At 41.5% G+C, this 19,460-nt stretch overlaps 1 protein-coding gene across 5 annotated transcripts in view; it reads right to left on the minus strand.

The window, feature by feature from the left end:
* The window catches only part of LOC149305151 (proto-oncogene tyrosine-protein kinase Yrk), an 84,806-nt gene that overhangs the window by 41,561 nt on the left and 23,785 nt on the right, over window positions 1-19,460 (minus strand). The window lies entirely within an intron of this gene.

Raw genomic sequence — 19,460 nt, forward strand, 5'->3', positions numbered from 1 at the left:
AACTGTGGCATCTTACTTATAAAATAAAATATAATAATGAATAACAGGAGCAAACTGCTTTTCAAAAAACAAAATTCCTTTCAAGCTCTGATCAATGCATCCTTTCCTTATCTTCTCCGTCCCACCCCTGAATTTCTTGCTTTGAACCTAACAGGTTTTCTTCGCTCGCTGGCTTGAGTTTGGTTTTGCTGCCAGTTGTCACCCCAAATCTTTGTCTCCTGACAGCTGGACTGTGAAATTATTTTCCATGGTGAGTGCCTTAACACAAAGGGAACAAAGAATACTGGATTGAATCGGACATATCCTGGACTTAAGGGGACCCTTCACACCCTTCAAAGCAACCCAAAAGGCAAAAAGGGAAGGAAGGTCAGTTAGAAGAGAGGCCTTCAAAATAAAGGCTAGACTTTATTTTGACCAGGACACCAGGGCTTCTTAAAGGAAAATTTAATAGAGACCTATATGTATGTCTGTGGCAGAGGACATGCTGGCACACCTATCAAGGAGCATAACTACATGGGGGTTCCAATTGTCTTGATTTGGGAAAGACAATTCTGATTAATCCTCTGGTGTCCCACTTTTTCAGCTACTTTTAAAATGTCCCAGTTTCTCTCTTCTTCTTCCACTTTCCCTCTTTGTCCTTGGCTTACTTCAATTGATACGAACTGAGTTCACAGTGCAAAAAATAGTTTGCATTCAACTCAGCAAAGTGAAGAATCATAGAATCATTGAATCATAGAGTTGGAAGAGACCACAAGGGCCATCCAGTCCAACCCCCGCCATGAAGGAACTCTCAGTCAAAGTATCCCAGACAGATGGCCATCCAGCCTCTGTTTAAAGACCTCCAAAGAAGGAGATTTCACTACACTCCGAGGAAGGAGTGTGTTCCACTGTCGAACAGCCCTTACCGTCAGAAGGTTCTTCCTAATGTTGAGGTGGAATCTCTTTTCCTGGAGCTTGCATCCATTGCTCCAGGTCCTAGTCTCTGGAGCAGCAGAAAACAAGTCAGCTCCCTCCTCAGTATGACATCCCTTCAAGTATTTAAACAGGGCTTTCATATCACCTCTTAACCTTCTCTTCTCCAGGCTAAACATCCCAAACTCCCTAAGTCGTTCCCTAAGGGGTTGATGGTTTCCAGACCTTTCACCATTTTAGTTGCCCTCCTTTGGACACGCTCCAGTTTTTCAACATCCTTTTTAAATTGTGATGCCCAGAACTGGACACAATATTCCAGGTGGGGCCTGACCAGAGCAGAATAGAGTGGTACTGTTACTTCTCTTGATCTAGACACTATACTTCTATTGATATAGCCTAAAATCACATTGGCCTTGTTAGCTGCCGCATTGCACTGTTGACTCATGTTCAAGTTATGGTCTACTTGGACTACTAGATCCCTTTCACACGTATTAGTCTCTCGTTCAGCCAGGTGCCCCCTATCCTATATGTATGCATTTCATTTTATTTTTCTGCCCTAAGTGCAGTACCTTACATTTCTCCGTGTTGAATTTCATTTTGTTAGCTTTGGCCCAGCTTTCTAGTCTATTCAGGTCATTTTGAATTTTGATCCTGTCCTCTGGGGTATTAGCTCCTCCTCCTAATTTGGTGTCATCTGCAAATTTGATAAGTATGCTCCCAAGTTTGTCATCCAAGTCATTGATAAAGATGTTGAATAGTCCTGGACCCAGGACAGAGCCCTGTGGGAGCGCACTGGTCACTTCTCTCCAGGATGAAAAGTAGCCATTGTTGAGCACCCTTTGGGTTCAGCCAGTCAACCAATTACAAATCCATGTAACAGTTGCCTTGTCTAGCCCACATTCTACAAGCTTGTTTGCAAGAATATCATGGGGAACCCTGTTAAAGGCCTTACTGAAATCAAGATATACTATATCCACAGCATTCCTTTAATCTAACAAACTAGTAATTTTATCAAAGAAAGAGATCAGATTTGTCTGGCATGACTTCTTTCTCTGAAACCCGTGTTGACTTTTTGTGATTATGGCATTGCTTTCTAGATGTTCACAGACTCTCTTTTTAATGATCTGCTCCAGAATCTTTCCTGGTATAGATGTCAGACTAACTGGACGATAATTGTTGGGATCCACTTTTTTCCCCTTTTTGAAGATGGGGACAACGTTTGCCCTCCTCCAATCTGCTGGGACTTCTCCTGTTCTCCAGGAGTTCTCAAAGATTATTGCCAATGGTTCCGATATTATATTTGTCAGTTCTTTTAATACCCTTGGATGTAGTTCATCGGGTCCTGGAGACTTAAATTCATTTAGATTAACAAGGTATTCCTCTACTATCCCTTTACTTATTCTGTGCTGAAATTCCCCTATTCTGTCCTCTGCTCCATTATCCTCAGGTTGAGCACCCTTTTCCTTTTCTGAGAACACATAGGCAAAGAAGGTGTTGAGTGATTCTGCCTTTTCTCTGCCCCCTGTTATCATTTTGCCATCTTCCGCACACGGTGGCCCTACCGTTTCCTTCTTCCTTTTCCTGCGGACATATCCAAAAATGCCTTTTTTATTGTTTTTAACCTCTCTATCAAGCCTGAGTTCATTCTGCGCTTTAGCTTTTCTGACTTTACCCCTACACATGCCTGCTATTTGTTTGAACTCCTCTTTGGTGATTTCCCCCCTTTCCCATGTTCCGTTTAAAACTTAGCTCAGTTGAAAGTTCCTTACTCATCCATCCTGGTTTCTTGAGACATCTCCCATTTTTCTTCCTCATTGGATCTGTTTGAAATTGTGCCTTCAGTATCTCCCTTTTCAGAAACTCCCATCTGCCCTGAACTCCCTTCTCTTTTAGTATTCCTGACCATGGGATCACCCCCAGTATTTTATTAAAATCAGCTTTCCTAAAGTCTAGAATGCATGGCTGACTATACCTGGCTTCTCCTTTCCATTGTATAACAAACTCCAGGAGTACATGATTACTCCCACCTAAGGATCCCACCACTTGCACCCCATTAACTAGGTCATCCCTGTTGGTTGGAATCAGATCCAAAATAGCTGATTCTCTTGTTGCCTCTTCCACCTTTTGAACAATGAAATTGTCTCAAAGGCAAGTGAGAAATTTGCTAGACCTTGAGGATTTGGCTGAGTTTGACTTCCAGCGAATATCAGGATAGTTGAAGTCACCCATCACTACTACATTTCTCCTTTCTGAGTGTGTAGTCATCTGTTCTAGAAAGGCATCATCCAGCTCCTCCCTTTTTGCCAACTGGCATGAGATGCAATCCATCCCTTGTCAGAAGTCCCTCCTCATGGAACCTCAGACCATGATCCAAAAATCCAAATCGTTCTTGGTGGCACCATCTGCAGAGCCAGTTATTCACCTCTGCTATTTTCTTCTCCCTTCCTGAACTATGCCCTTCGACTGGGAGAAGAGATGAGATGACAACCTGTGCATCCATCTCTTTCAACTTCCTACCCAGAGCCTTCTGATATTCTGAAGGCTGTGCCTTGTAGTATCATTGGTTCCCACATGAACCAAAAGAAAGAGGTGATGGTCAGTAGGCTTGACAAGTCTTGTCAGCCTCTCTGTCACATCACAGAGCTTTGCCCCAGGGAGACAGCACATCTCCCGAGACATCTTGTCAGGCCCACAAACCACTGGTTCAGTGCCTCTCAGCCAGGAGTCCCCCACGACCACCACACGCCTCCTCCGAGGCTTAGCAGCAGCTGTTCCTTTTGGTGGTACTTCCAGGGTCCACTGCTCTGTCCCTGAAGTCTGTCCCTGCTGCTCTTCCTCATCATCCTTGATAATAGAGAGAGATTGAAATTGATTCTGTAGCTGCAAGCTCACAGAACGTTCCCGGTTTCCCTATTTCTGTGTGTGACATTCCTCCAACCATCTACTTCTGTTGTTTGTGAAGTGACCTCCTCCTCCCCAGCAATTTCCTCTGTGTGTTTCCCGTCCAGGACTGTCTGGTCCGTTCTGGTCAGAAAAACCTCTTGCTCCCTATGATGCTGAAGTGTAGATAGCTGGGCCTCCAGCTGCTGTACTTTAATAATAATAATAATAATAATAATAATAATAATATGTTTTATTTTTATACCGCTTTTCCGAGGTGATCAAAGCGGTTCACAGAATCAATAAAAATTAACACATCATAAAAACAACATGCAATAAGACAAGCAAGATGGTGGTTGGGAGGAGGGCTTGTCTTCTTAGCAGGCCGAGGCCTGTTGTTGCTGGCCTGCTTCTCTCCTCCTCAAGATGGTGGTCGGGAGGAGGGCTTGTCTTCTTAGCAGGCCGAGGCCTGTTGTTGCTGGCCTGCTTCTCTCCTCCTCAAGATGGTGGTCGGGAGGAGGGCTTGTCTTCTTAGCAGGCCGAGGCCTGTTGTTGCTGGCCTGCTTCTCTCCTCCTCTCTTCTAAGAGGGCTACCAACTTGCACTTGATGCAGATAAAACTGCCTTGCCCAAAAGGCAATGGGATGACACACAAATAACCCTTGTGGTTTCATCTTCTCATATAGTGCCTTCACTTTCATATCTCAGCTTGCACTGTTTCCTCCTATGGTTCACTAGTCTAGAAATAATCAACAGCGGCAGGAGACAATCCTGCTTGCTATGGAACTTAGTGGTACTTAGGTTCATCGCTATAATAGAAGAATAAGCAACTGTGGCCACCATTTGGGGAGGAGGGCTGCAAGTCCTATCAACCTGAGTCAGCAGAGATGATGGTAAAGGATGAATTGTAGTCCAACAACATCTGGAGTACCACAGTTTTTCAGATGCTGTTACTTTTGCACCACTCATCATCAGAGCTGGCCCAAGCTATTTTGCAGCCTGAGCCAAAGCAGAAGATGGCACTGTGACAAACTGACTCAAAAACCAGCCAATCAGAAGGCAGCAGAGGACCAGCCAATAGAATGTGGGTTGGGAGTTTTAAAAATTCTGAGCTGACAGTTGGGAGTCAGTTGGAATTGGGACAGTTTAGAACTTCGGTTGGGGTTTAGAATGTTGAGAGATGAGGTTGGAATGTTGATAGTTGGAGAGACAGTTGGGGAACAGTAGGGTCCAAGAGAGGACTGTGTTCCGATAGTTCCTGATGGAACAGTATTTTGTTAGCGGGGGTGTTGATAATAGACCAAGAAAGGGTCTGATAGGTCCAGAGAGGGACAGTATTAGTTTGGGAGTCTAGAAATGAGAGACTCAGTGTAGCCAGACTCAGAAAGAGGGGTTTCGGTTATATAATTTCCGGAGAGAGATTATAGCCTTGGTGGCTGAGTTAGTAAAAAGAACTGCCTAAAGAGGAACATGGAAGTCCTGAGGTGGTTAAAGAATATCTGGGGAAAGAGGAATAACAGTAACGAAATAAAGAGTACAAATGTAACAAAGTAACACGTGCCTGAACTAACAGCTGTTTAATGCCATTTAGTTCAAGTAATTTCTGTTCAAACCCTTTGTTTAATAAAGTTCATATTTTGTTTTATCTAAAGGCTTGTCTGCAATATATATTATATCCACGCTACTATATTATATAATACTGTGAACCTGAGTTTTAACCAGGGTGTTATCATCAATTATATTTGGTGATAGGGCATAAGGAGTCGTTACATAAATTGGTGGCAGCAGTGGGAGAATAAAAGTCCCAGGAGCCTGCCACATATGAAAGGGGACTTCGTTACAGGCATCACCTCTGCTATTCAACATTCAAGAACTGACTTGGTTATAGAATGAATCTTACTTTAATGTTGACAATGAAACAGCATCCTCTGCCACACATGAGGGTGGCAGGCCAATTTATGGGAAGAGGGCACACAGAGAGATGTCTATCTTTCCAGAAAAGAAAATGGCCCTTGCCATTTGTTAAATAAGTGTTGGAATAAGCCTTAGCTGGTGGTGCTGTTGGCTTCTGCGAGTGGAAAGGAAAGGTGTGCCTTCTCATCATTGGTTACTATTGTACACTCACAAACATTTTATAGGCACACCCCCACCCCCCCCAATAAAATTTAAAAATGGAAGCAAATAAGGACAATGCTTTTGCTTGGCTAACTGTCAAACGCTAAATGATGTCCATGGGAAATGAAGGTTCATATTTGGTACCAGGCTGGGAGTGGAAATGTGTTGCCCTGAAAATGTTGTTGTATCCCAACTCCCACCAGTTCCAGTTAGCATGGCGAATGGACAGGGATGTTAGATGTTGAAATTATTATTATTATTATTATTATTATTATTATTATTATTATTATGCTTTATTTATATAGCGCTGTAGGTTCACACAGCCAACAGCACCTGGAGGTCAACTAATTCTCACCTGTTATATGCCATATATAGGGGAAGTAGATGTTGTTATACTCCAACTCTCAACATTCGCAGTCATTGAAGGCTGCGATGTCAGGAGAGTCATGAAGACACTTTGGTTTTCAGCCTGGATTGTACAGAAGCTGTCCAAAGTGTTGACCTATTTGGTGGATAAGACCCCTAGCCTCTAGTGTCCATAACCATTGGCCCTGCACACAGTGGCTGATGTGAACTGGAATCCAACAACCCCTAAGAGACAACAAGTTCCTCTCTTCTGCTATGTGTTATGCTAGATCAGCTCAAAGGATCCAAATTCAACCTTGTAGTCTCAGACCTCTTCCTCTATAAAGCCAAGGCAGGGTACTGGTCTTGTGAGTTTCTTCTGCTGTAACACACAGCCAACGTTTCACTTCCACACAACTGCCAGTTGCAATTGACCAAGGGTTGCATTTCTTAGAATGGAATAGGAAGTTGGTTAGACCTATGGTGGGATGACTCCTGGTTCAGCTATGCGAATTCACATTGTAACGTGAATGTTTTATCACACCTGGTTGCCCTTCCGTTGCCCTTCCGAATCGAGGGGGAATTGAATCCAAGGCAAGTCACATGATGCGGATTCAAGCAAAGCAGAGTGAGTGCAAATTGTATTACCACACCGGTGGGATTCAACGATTCAAATCAGCACCCTTGGCAATGCTCATTGGGGGTCTGAACGCATCATGACCTTGTACATTTCCGGGGTGAAAAGGGGTGCAAGATCTTGTTCCCTGTTTCATGTAATTGCGTGATTGCATGAATATTTGCCTGGTGAATATTTCTGTGTCTTCTTCATCCCCCTTTTTTATTTTCCCTTCCATTCCAGCAATTTCAACACACACACATAGATAGATAGATAGATAGATAGATAGATAGATAGATAGATATGCATATCTGTATATTGACATTCTTGCACATACACACATGTATATATTCCACCACCACCACCCCAAAATGAGTTGCCCTGAAAGTGAAAGGACCACCAAAAGGAAATGGGAGAAAATTGCAGTGCTGCATCATGGGAAATTTGCAACCCGGGGGGGTTTGCAGTGCTGTACCAGAGCAGAAGCAAAGTTGCATTCCACATCAGACCAATTCGGAGTGAAGTCGAAGTGAGCTTGAAAGCGAATTCTGTGAGTTCACTTTTTTTCCGAATTCATCAAAATGAGGAGTCACTTTGGATTTACTGCAGAAGCCCCACGGAAGGGAGTCCCTATAGAAAGGAATCGCATCTGATAACCCATTCACGTTATAACATGAATTTGCATTGTTAGACCCACAGTCACATCGGATCTGAGCTGCAAAAAGCTGCAAAAACCTCCATGTGATAAGGCTCACTGAGCTCCATAGGATCTACTTTTGTAGGATTCTTTGACACAGGAGCCAAACCTTGAACAAGGAATGTGGCTTTCTGGCCCACATTCAGAACATTCACTTAGAATTCTTGCCTATGTTCAGTAGCCCTTTGCTCCTGTATAGAGATGGCAGTTTGAATCCCTTTTACACAGTGAATTAGCTATGTGTCTTCCCCTTAAGTACAGTCCGAGCTCTAGACTTGCTTTTTAAAAATATATTAAAGCAGCCTAAATTATTGCATTTAGAAACTTTATAGAGATGGAAAAAGTTACTTTTTTGATGAAGCCTCCTAGGATCCCATTGTCCATGTGGCTGTGCTGATCCAGCCACCTGCAGTCCAAAGGACAGCTGCTTCAAGTTGTGTTTATAAATGATTAGGTTTTTAAAAAAAAGTCCATGTGATGATGATCCTAGTCAGAGCAAAGAAACATAAAACCCTCCAAATGTTTTTTGTGGGTTTTTCGGGCTATGTGGCCATGTTCTAAAAGAGTTTGTTTCTGACATTTCACCAGCATCTGTGGCTGGCATCTTCAGAAGATGCTAAATCTCCAAATGTTGTTTGACTACAACTACAACGCCTATCATCCTAATCAGTGAATGATAAGGGACAACAGGAGTTGCTGTCTAACATCAGGAGGACCACACATTTATTTTCCATCCGTGACATCAGAGGTTCACGGAGCATTGGATGGAGGGGGGCAGTCTTTCTTGCCATTTCTTCTTCTGCACTTACTGCTGAGAACTCTTGTAAGGATGCAGGAACTCTATTCAAGACAGGGTCATGCCCATCTTGCTCTTCTGACCTTATCCTGAGAAGCAATTGCTCTGCTGCAGTCCATTGTGTGCTGCCCTGGCCTGCTGTATGAATACGAATGCTGGAGCTTACGCTGAAGAAAGACACAATGGGCTGTTATTAAGTTGGCTAATGTCCCATGAAGACCTTCTCTGTCCTCTTAGCCCCTATTTCAGAGGGGCACACAACCGTCACAAGAGGCTATACAAAGGGGTAGTCATTAATATGTGCCAACTCACCCTCCCACCCACCCACCCACACACACACACACACACACACACAAACTTCAATACTTGCACAAAGAGATAGGCAATCACACTTCAGGGGAGCATGACTTGATCAGAAGAGAAGTTCTGTTCTTAGACTTACAGGCCCCAGAATCTGCCCGCCAGCATATGCACTGGTCATGCTGACTGTGTCATAGTCCAAAAAAGTGACATTTCCAAACTCTGGTTACAAAGCACCCAAAGCAGTTTAAGCTAGAAAGAGGTAGAGGGGTAGAAGAAAGAGACCGGGCATTTAGGTTTGATATTCTCCGATTTTTTTCTTTAGCATGGGCAATGATTTCATCGGTCACCCAGCCTAACAAAAAAAGTTCTGGTATAAAAGGTATTTCCATCTTTAGGTCTGTTCGCAAAACTTTGTATACTTGTAACCAGTATTTTTTTTCTCGCTTCTGGGCATGTCCACATGTATGAAAATATGAACCCGTAACATAGGAGCACTTCCAACAGTTATTTTATATCTTGACTTGTGATGTACTTCAGCTTCTTGATCCATATATTCTCCCACTTTTGGAGCTCAATGGTTGATAGTAAAATTGAAAAAGAACATGGAAAATTACTTGTTTTACTTACTAACATGTGCTAGAATAGTATTTGCACAGAAATGGAAAACAGAGACAGTTCCAACGATAGATCAATGGTTAATAAAATCCTTCAAAACAGCTGAGATGGACAAAAGGACATGTTGGATAAAGGGAAATACTGAGGAGATTACATGAAAAATCGCTGGAAAGACGTTATAATGGTCTGATAAGAAAATTTTGATTAACGGGACGAATATAAAACTTAAAAAAAGATTCAATGCGAATTTACTCAAGGATAAATATAAAGATGATTTAAGAGAAAATCAAAATGAAAACTAATGTAAGAAATAGGAAAAAACAAAGTTATTGTAAAGTTTGTGGGAATAACGGCATTAAGAGAAAACAATAAAAATCTAGAGAGGAAAAAATGTGAGTAGACGGGTAGAAGGAAGTCAAATATTTATGTTATATGTCTTTTAAGAATATAATGTGGGTCTTCAATGTCAGATATGTATACTTTTATGTTTATGTGTAATGTGTTTATATTGTTGATCTGTTTATGTATGGTTTTGTGGTGGATTGGAAATAAAAATTAAGTTAAAAAAAAGATTTCATTGGTCACCATTCTCAAGCATCCTGGCTCTCTCTCTCTCTAAGCTTAGATGCAACTGTTATGAATTTCCCCTCCATCACAGCTTATTGCAGTGCCAAGTATTTTGTGGTGGCTTTATCCTAAATGGATCATTAGGACCTATTGACTTTACGAAAGATTTTCTCCCAGTTGAGATGAAACTACTAGGCCTGATATGTTAAGGTTCAACGTAGCAGGTCGGCAGTTCTTTCTCTTCTTTCCCTTGTCAGAAAAAAGAGCTTTTTATTATTAGCACACTTAAAAATTTACCACTATACCACAGGCAATATTTGAAGAGCAAAAAGAGAAGCAGAGCCAGAAAAGGGTCAAAGTACATCTTCACTAAACTAGACTAAAATTAAGGTCAGAAACAAAGCCAGGAATTTTATAATATAAAATCACTCCAGATCACATTGCTATCAGGCAGAACCAAACACATATAACTTCTTACCACTTCTTGATATATATCTATATATATAAATTAATTTACTGTGTCATATTATCATTTACCATCTTTTTTCCCTATCAAGGAATGCTATTTCTGTATAGCAGATCAATTTTTGTAAAGTGTGTCATTTAGAAATTCAATGGATGGGTTGTCAGGTTGCCGCTGTGGCAACCAAGCTTTAGAAGACCTTCCCAAAACAAATTTGTTTGGCAACCACTTTATTACTTTCTCACAAGTGGCTTTACTTAAGAACTATACTTACATAGTTCTTAAGTAAAGCCAAGCCTCTGAACAAATGTTGCCAAGAAAACCCAGTAATAGGGTCACCATAATTGAGAAACAACTTGAAGGCACACAACAACAACAATTAGGTTGATATAATGTGTCGCCAACAGCAATTTTTGATGGTTGCTACAAGAAAATTCCTTTCCATATTGATGCTGTTGTTCTGTGCCTTCAAGTCGCTTCTGACCTATGGCAACCCTATCGCAGGGTTTTCTTGGCAAGATTTGTTTGGGGATAGGTTTGCCTTCGCCTCCCTCTGAGGCTGAGAGAGTGTGATTTGCCCATGGTTAGAGTCATATTTAATATTGGGAGACCAATGAAGTTGAAACATTCCACCATATCCTGCTCTTTTTTTGTGTGTCTGGACAAGGACATTTTAATGCTGATTTCTTAACGTCTATGTGAAATACACATAGGCTTGGAGCTAACAGATCAGTGTTTTGACACTGATTTTTCCAACACAAAAATTGTGGTGGTGCTTTTATATTGCCTAATGACAATAACAGTATAAATGTTATCCAGACTGATTTTCTGACATGCTTTGGGTTGCTTTATGATCTACTAACATTATTTTATACCACATGAAAGTCCCTGTACTGGCAGGAAGGAGGGATATAAATACACATAATAATAATAATAATAATAATAATAATAATAATAATAATAATAATATCTGTCATGCCTCCAGAGCATCTTTGATGCTCTTGAGACATATATTTAGTTGAGATTATACTAGTTTTTCTATGTATTAGTTTAGAAGGGGAAGTCTATAGCTTTAAGAAAGACAAGGATTGTGGGAAATCCCAGGGTCTCTTACTGTCTCTCTCTAGCTAGTTTCAGTGTGTAGTAAGATTTCAGCCAAGTCAGACCTGGAGAGAGTATTTTCCTTTGACAAAAAGATAAGTCCACAAAAGAAGTAAGATAGTCCTCAGAAGAAGAAAGATAGAATCCACCAAGAAGAGAGCAAGGTATTTAGGAAGGACTATTGAAAAAAAGGAGATCAGTTTGGTGTTTGTTGTGTTTATAACCAGTAAAGCTTTTGAAAACTTAAGAAATTTGTGGACAAGTCTTTTGTTCTAGCTGTGTTCCTGAGAGCCAGAGGCCTTACTACACCCAAAGTCCATAGCATTGCTCTTGGGACAAAACAATATCCTTAATTTATTTTAGTCCACCTTAATGTGTGTTTTACAGGCTGAGTCTTATCCAGAATTCCAAAATCCAAAATACTGTATTCCAAAATCCAAAACTTTTTTCACGGTGGTTGAAATAGTGACACCCTTGCTATCTGATGATTCAATGTACACAAACTTTGGTTCATGCACAAAATTATTAAAAATATTGTATAAAATTAGCCTCAAGCCATGCATAATTAGGGGTATATGAAACATAAGTAAATTTTGTGTTCAGACGTGGGTCCCATTACCAAGATATCTCATACGTACATATATGCAAATACAGTGGGACCTTTTATCCACTGGAGTTTGGTTCCAGGATCCCCCGTGGATAACAAAATCCTTGTATACTCAAGTCCTATTAAATATAATGGCAGAGCAAAATTGTGTCCCCTATATAAAATGGAAAATTAAGGTTTGCTATTTGGAATTTATACTTTTTTGGAATATTTTCAAGCCGTGGATGCTTGAATCCGTGGATAAAAAATCCGCGTAAGGAGGGGTAACTGTACAGATATTCCAAAATAATCCAAAATCCAAAACACTTCAGCTCCCAAACATTTCAGATAAGGGAGACTCAACTGTAATTTGTTTGTGGGCTGTAATAGACTTGCCTTGCCTTTGTTTTTAATCTACCTTTGTCAACTGATTCCAGTGTCAGATGTTTGTTTAACTTTAAAATTCATCTTAAAAAAACAAAATATCCCAGTGATTTCAGTCCTAATCTCTTTCATAAAAAATGTTACAAAAAAAAAATCCATCATGTTCTCTACATAACACTGCCAGCAAACTGTTGTACCTAAAAACAGAGTGATAGTTTGGATAAATCTTCATATTTGCCTCTTCTTCATATTTTACCATTGCCAGCAGGATCTGCTTTGTCGGCACATGCAAAAACTGGACTGGCAGATGCAACTTACTTTAGTGTGGAATATTTTTACAATGAAAATTGTAATTTCCATAATTAAAGTGCAATAATGTCCTCCACCACATTTAAGGCAACACATGGAGGGTAGGACACAATTTGTTCCCTATTCCTATCAGGCCAGAATTTGATGCTGGATCTCTAAGGGTTTATTCCTTTTACAGGCTGTTCCAAAACTCATTGAGACATCAAGATTGCTATGAAAGTAACTTGAACTGTACATGCACTCACCCCCACACAGTGGGTGATGCTTAACTGGAGCTACCCAGAACTCTAGAACATTTTTACTACAGTTCCCAGAATCCCGTGACCATGGTGGCAGCGGGGTCCTAAGTGTTTAGATTCCAAAAAAGTAAATTTTTAAAGCTCTGCCCCATCATTTTTGTATGACAGTGGGCTCTTGGTATCTGCTGAGGTTTGGTTCCAGGACACCCGTGGATACCAAACTCCATGGATCCTCCAGTCCCAATATATGCAATGACATGTTTATTTATTTTTTATTTTATTTTTATCCCGCCTTTCTCCCAAAGTGGGCTAACAATATAACAAAATCATCTATAGTAAAATGGTTTCACTTATATAAGTTAGCAAAATCAAGGTTTGCTTTTTGGAATGTATATATTTTTGAAATACTTTCAAACTGTCGACAGTTGAATCCATGGATAAAGAATCTGTGGATATGGAGAGCTGACTGTACTGTAACATGCTATCCATAGGACTGCCTTTGCAGATTTTGTGGGCACTTCAGCTGGCCATTCTGTATAGCCAAATGGAGAAGTGGGACTATTCTTGGGAGCATGTTATCCTCATAGAATCACAGTTTCTCTTGCTATCAGTTTATTTCCAAGCATGATACAAAGTGCTAGTTGTATGATCTCAAAAGTCTTAAGTGCTTGGTTACCTGAAGTACCACTTGCTCCCAGAAAAGCCTGGAGTCGATGCAACTTTCCTCTGACCACAAACATGAAATATACTTGTCAGGGACTCAAGAGAAAGAGACCCTGCTCTGTGTTTGTCCTAGGGCCTACCCTTCCATTAGGCAGAGCGAGGCAAGTTCATCAGGCAGAGTTTTGGTGTTATTGAAGAGCAGCACCTTGTTAGTTACTTAAATGGTTCCTGTTGTCTTATTGCCAGGGATGGAGTAGTAACATGGTGATGGGATTTTCTGCTTCATGTTCCAAAATAATGTGATAATGTGACTGGCTTTGAGTACTATGTACTTGGGCAGCTGTGGAAAATGCTCTTTGCTGGTCTGCCTGAGGTAGGGTTGCCATAACCCCCTGGGGGCGTGACAAACCCGAGTTTTGGCCCCTTGGCACGGTCACGGCACGGTTTGGCTCTTAGCCCCGGGTTGAGCTGGTTGCCGTTGCCGCCACAACCATGGCTGTTCTGCAGCCGCCACCGCCATTGCTGCTGCGGCTGCTGCTGCTGCAGCCTTTTCGCTGCCTGCCTGGCTTTGCCCTGGCCCTGTCTGGGCTGAGCAGGAGCTCCTGCCCTTCAGGCTGGCCGGCCAATGGCTGGACAGCCCTCCCCTGCTGCAGGAGCCTGTGACTGCCAGCAGGAGGCAGGGCTGTTCCAGCTCCACTCTCCTCATTGGCCAGCCAGCCTCCAGAGGAGGAGTGTCTCCTCTTTGGTCCCTGGCGCGGGCCGAGGGCAGGAAAGAGCCTTGCTGGCAAGCCATTTTTCTTCCTTTCCTTTTTCTTCCCCTATTTTTTCTTCTCTTCTTCTTCCTTTTCTTCCTCCTCCTCCTCCTCCTCCTCTTTGTTTCCCTCCCCTCCTTCTCTTCTTTCTCTTCCCCCTCCTCTTCTTCTTTTTCTTCCCCTTTTTTCTTTTCTTCCCCTCTTCCCTTTCCTTTTTCTCCTCGGCTGCTGCTGCTGCTGCTGTTGTGGTTATGGTTGCTGTTGTGTGCCCAACTCCTTTCTGACTAATGGCAACCCTGCCTAGCCTCCCTTCGCTAGCCCCTTATTTAATCCCTTCTATCTAAACCTCTATCTATTTACCCCCCCTAAGCCCCCCTCCTCTTCTTCTCAAGGATCCAGGGCTTCTCAGGGCTTTGCCCCCATGCAAAAAGAAAAAGACTGACCCACAAATCCCCCTTATAGTAAGTGGAGATACACTGTACCTGGGGGAACTGTACCTGGGGGAAAAGAGGGGGTTGCAGGGAGCAAGGAGAAGGAGGAAGGGGGCAATTGCTAAGAAGCCTTGGAACATATAGTTTGCCGGCTCAAGGGGCTGCCTGTCTACCTTGGCTCAAATGCTGAGGACGCCTGGACTTGTGCTGCTGTGTGTGTTTTGGAATTGGGGGGGGGGGTGGCCAGAAAGGGAAGTACATTTCTGCCATCTGTCGAGGAATAATGCCAAATGTCCTCCATTTTGAGCATGCCTAAGAAACATGAGTTTATATCAATACTTTTTTAAAATCATTATTTTTTTCGCGTGTCCTCCATTTTAAAAATATGCCCTACATTTGGGGCTAAATTTTGTCCTACATTGTCCTACATTTCTCCCCCCCCCCCCCCCCCATTTTTCCCAGTTTGGAGGTTGACAGTTATGGCAACCCTAGCCTGAGGTATCAACATATTTTCAGCCAGACCTGGATCACATTCAGGCTACCTGATCCCATAAAACCTCTTTCACCGACTACCAAGGATCTTTTTATTCACCCAGGCCATTGATGCACCACTGATTTGTTTTCTTTGCCACCTGTTTTTTTAAAGCAGCTTTTTAACTGTACCCTGTTTTACTGACTGTTGTTTTAATTTATTCCTTCTGGCCAGTCTTTATTTGTTCATGTTTTCATTTCTACTTTGCGACTGTCTTTTTCATGAAATGTCTTTGTTATGGGAGCTACATGCAAAAAGGCAAGAAATACATTTTATGAAAAAATAAATAAATCCTCCTTTGCCATTCTCCCTCAAAACAAAAGATGCATTTAAAAAGGACCACAGTGCAGCTGCTAAAATAGTTCTCTCTTAACATTTGTCAGGTAGGTAAGCAGGTAAATCATTTGCATCCTCCTATCAGGGTAGCTTCAACAGTATGGAGCAGACCCTGGAAAAAGTACTTCTTACACTGCAATTCCCAGAATCCCCCAGCCAGCATGAGGGATTCTTGGAGCTGTAGTCCAAAACAACTTTTCCATACTCTGACATGGACAACCTTCCATTCCAGGCACTGATCAGACTAGATCTGCTTGTTTTTAAATAATTTTAAATCTCCATGCATCTTTACACAGCTAGCTCATGACAAGCCACACACATGCTTTGTAGCACATGAGAAAAAATCATTGTGGCAAAGTTGAAAAGAAGTGGTTTGGAGAAGGCTACTTTCATGAGATATGATGACTGAAGCACACCGCATTTTTGACCTTTATAGCTCTTAAGTGAGACAAGTTCTTCACCGCTTAAATTAAAAAAAGAAAAAGAAAAGACAATCCCACTCATGTTTCAGCAAATATATTCTTATTTGGTTTACAATTCTGATTCTACATCAATTAATCACATGTGGTGATTAATTTATCTGGGGATAAATGACATTTACCCGTATTTTCTGGCGTATAAGACAACTGGGCGTATAAGACAACCCCCAACTTTTTCAGTTAAAATATGGAGTTTAGGATATACTCGTTGTATAAGACTACCCCTCTTCCAACGCACACTAAATAAAAATTTAAAAAACATCAGATTTGATTTCAATCTGGTAATTTTAATTCAAATGCTTATGACATGCAGATACTTAGCAGGAAAACTTGTTGTATACAAAGCCTGCTTGGATTGGTCAGCTCTCCCTGCCTGCCCAGCCCTCCCTGTCTCCAAGATTTTCTTCTACCGTACTTGTATAGCGCCGCCCTTGCTGCTTTCATATGGTCGCCACATAGGGAGGGGATGCGGCCGCGGCCATTTTGGAGCTCCCCCCACCTTATGCGGCGACCGCAGATTCTCCAGTCCAGCTCGAAAGTTTCAGCACCCGCAATATAAGATGACACCCGGTGTATAAGACGACCCCCAACTTTTGAGAAGATTTTCCTGGGTTAAAAAGTAGTCTTATATGCCAGAAAATACAGTATTTCTTCTCATTGACCAGCCTGTATAAAATTTACATTTTGTCAATTACATTGGCATCTGGGCAGTGCTATCTTTGGGCAGGATTTTGGGACAAAGTGAGCTGGAGGACTCCCAAAGCACAGCATAGCTGACTTACCTCCTTTCAAAGTACACAAAGCAAGATATGTTACTGTCTAAAGAACACTCTCCTCATTCCAAAATCCTTAAGCCTCAGCTCTAATATTATTTAATTGCCTTGAAGCTTAGGTGGAAAAACAGGCTCTGAAACAAGAAGGTATTGAACACAGGTCATACCTGGAGCAGAACAAGAAGACCCAGTGTTTTCAATACTGTGGGTGATCATCACGGTGCAAGCTTCTATTTCCAGTTCAAGGCTGACAATCTGACATACCATTGTTCCTGGAATACTCTCATTTTTCAGAAATAAAGCACAAGCAGACTACAGTATTCTATACAACAACCCCATCCCACAAAATCAGGACCTGGCCTAGGAAAAAATAAAAATAAAAGCCAAACCAAGGTTCACAATATCCAAAATGATTCATACCAAAAAAGTAACCGTCCCATTCTGACTAATGGTAGAGCTGGACCCATACAAAACTGAATGGCTTGCTAGCTGTTTGGCATCTTTCAGGGCATTCTCACATAAAACAGTAAGGAGTTTATCACACTAGCAAAATCCAACTGAAAAACGGGATTTAAACTAGATTTTTAAAAATTTAAAAACAACAAATGCAGGAAGTTTATCACACCAAATTCCTGCAAAGGTGAAGTAACGTGAAGTTAAAGCAAAGGAAAAGGGGAGAAAAACTGCAGCTTTTTACTTTCAGGAAGTTGCAAAAATAAAAAGCTGCCATTTTTCTCCCTTTTGCCTTCGCTTTAACTTTGCGTTATTTTACTTTAACAGTGACATCGTCTGATAAACTTACCACATTTGTTTGTCTTCTAATTTAAATCTAGTGTAAATCTAGGTAAGAGAGGTTGATCTGTTTGCATTCATGGGGGAGTCTTCCAAAATAACTCAAGATCCATTCACAATTCTTATGCCATTTATTCAAAGGAGATTTTACAGTGTCTCAAAGGTATCAGTGGAGGAAAACTCCTTCAACATCATGCAAAAACATGCTAAGAATAGCAAGCATAACCCTGCTTGTGTGAAACATGGTGCTCTCACATTGGTGAGGAAGAAGCAGCAGATTGCCATGGAGTGGTCTTTGGGATCTGTCCAAGAACCCAAGCTCCAAGCTCCTGGCAAGGAAACCACATGAAGGCAGATGGTCATAGAGTGATGACTGGTAAGGCAGGAAGTGCCAGCATTCAGCAGGTCTTGCCAGTGTCTGAACATGAGAGCCAAGAGCCTAATGGTGGGAGATGAAGCACTTTGTTTTTTCTAATCTCTCCCCAGCACAGAAAAGTTAGACTCTTGGTGGTAAGTGGCCCAATCATACCATGAATCAAAGAACCATAGAGTTGGAAGATACCCCAAGGGCAATACCTGGCATGACATGGGGATTTGAAAAGACTTTCATTTCACATGATGCTAAATCCAGCACCATAGAAACCATTAGAAATTTTGATCCTACTGTAAGATGATATTGTTACTCCTGCCATCACCTGCCCAAGCACACAAGCTATGTTTGACCATGGGCACAAGTTACCTGGACGAGGTGCATCAGGTGACCTTTCTTTGACTATGGTCCAAAACACATTGCAGAAATAATCCAATTTGAGACCACTTTAACTGTCCTGTCTCAATGCTAGGGAATTCTGGGAACTGCAGTTTTGTGAGACATTTAGTCTTCTCTGTCAGAGAGCTCTGGTGCTACACTAAGCTAGAATTCCCAGGATTCCCTAGCACTGAGCCAGGGCAGTTAAAGTAGTCTCAAACTGGATTATTTCTCCAATGTGTTTTGGACCTACCTCAAGTAGTGGCTTGGCTTAAAAGGGACTCAGGTCTCCTCAAGAGCCAGCATAGCATAGCGATTGAGAATGCTAGGTTAAGAAATGATTGCTGTCCAGGTTCAAAGAAAAGGGCAGAGCTACTTCTAAGAATAGCAGCCTCACAGGTCCTTGTCTAGTCAAAATGCTGAAATCTGTAGGTTGCAATTTTTTCTCTTTCCCCTATCTCCTCCCTCTCCAATGCCAGCACAGCCATCTTTTGTTGCATGCCCTGGTTTGGCAGAAAGTAGCTGTGACATTTACCACAGTCTGTAACATTGCTCTGCAAAGGAATTGTTATTCTTACATATTACATCATCAGTTGCCATCATCCATTACAATTCAGAAAAACAGTCACTCATTAAATTACTAGTTATATTACTTGTTACTTTTTATTATTCTTTGCCACCTTTTTAAAAAAAAAAACTTGTAAGAAATGCTTTGACATTTGAGGGGTGGGATCCACTTCAAATGCTCTCCAAAACATTTTGGGCCTCAAAAAATACAAGTAAAAGTGTTGTGTGAACCGTACTAGTTGCATGGGGGAAAGTAACATTGCTAGTCAAACCACATCTATGAAGAATAGCTGTGTTATCCCCAAAGGAATGCATTACAAGTAATGTTGTTCCTTGAAAATAAGTATTTTTAAGTTCTGCAGTGGTACATAAGTCCATTTTAATACATGTTCTGAAGCAGCAGGCATGATCTAAATACCAGGCATGAAAACACCTGGACTACCCCACCCTGAAGTGTTGT

This window comes from Sceloporus occidentalis, unplaced genomic scaffold, assembly GCF_023333645.1.
Source record: "Sceloporus occidentalis isolate IW3139 unplaced genomic scaffold, rSceOcc1.0.p SCAF_13, whole genome shotgun sequence".
Classification (NCBI taxonomy): domain Eukaryota; kingdom Metazoa; phylum Chordata; class Lepidosauria; order Squamata; family Phrynosomatidae; genus Sceloporus; species Sceloporus occidentalis.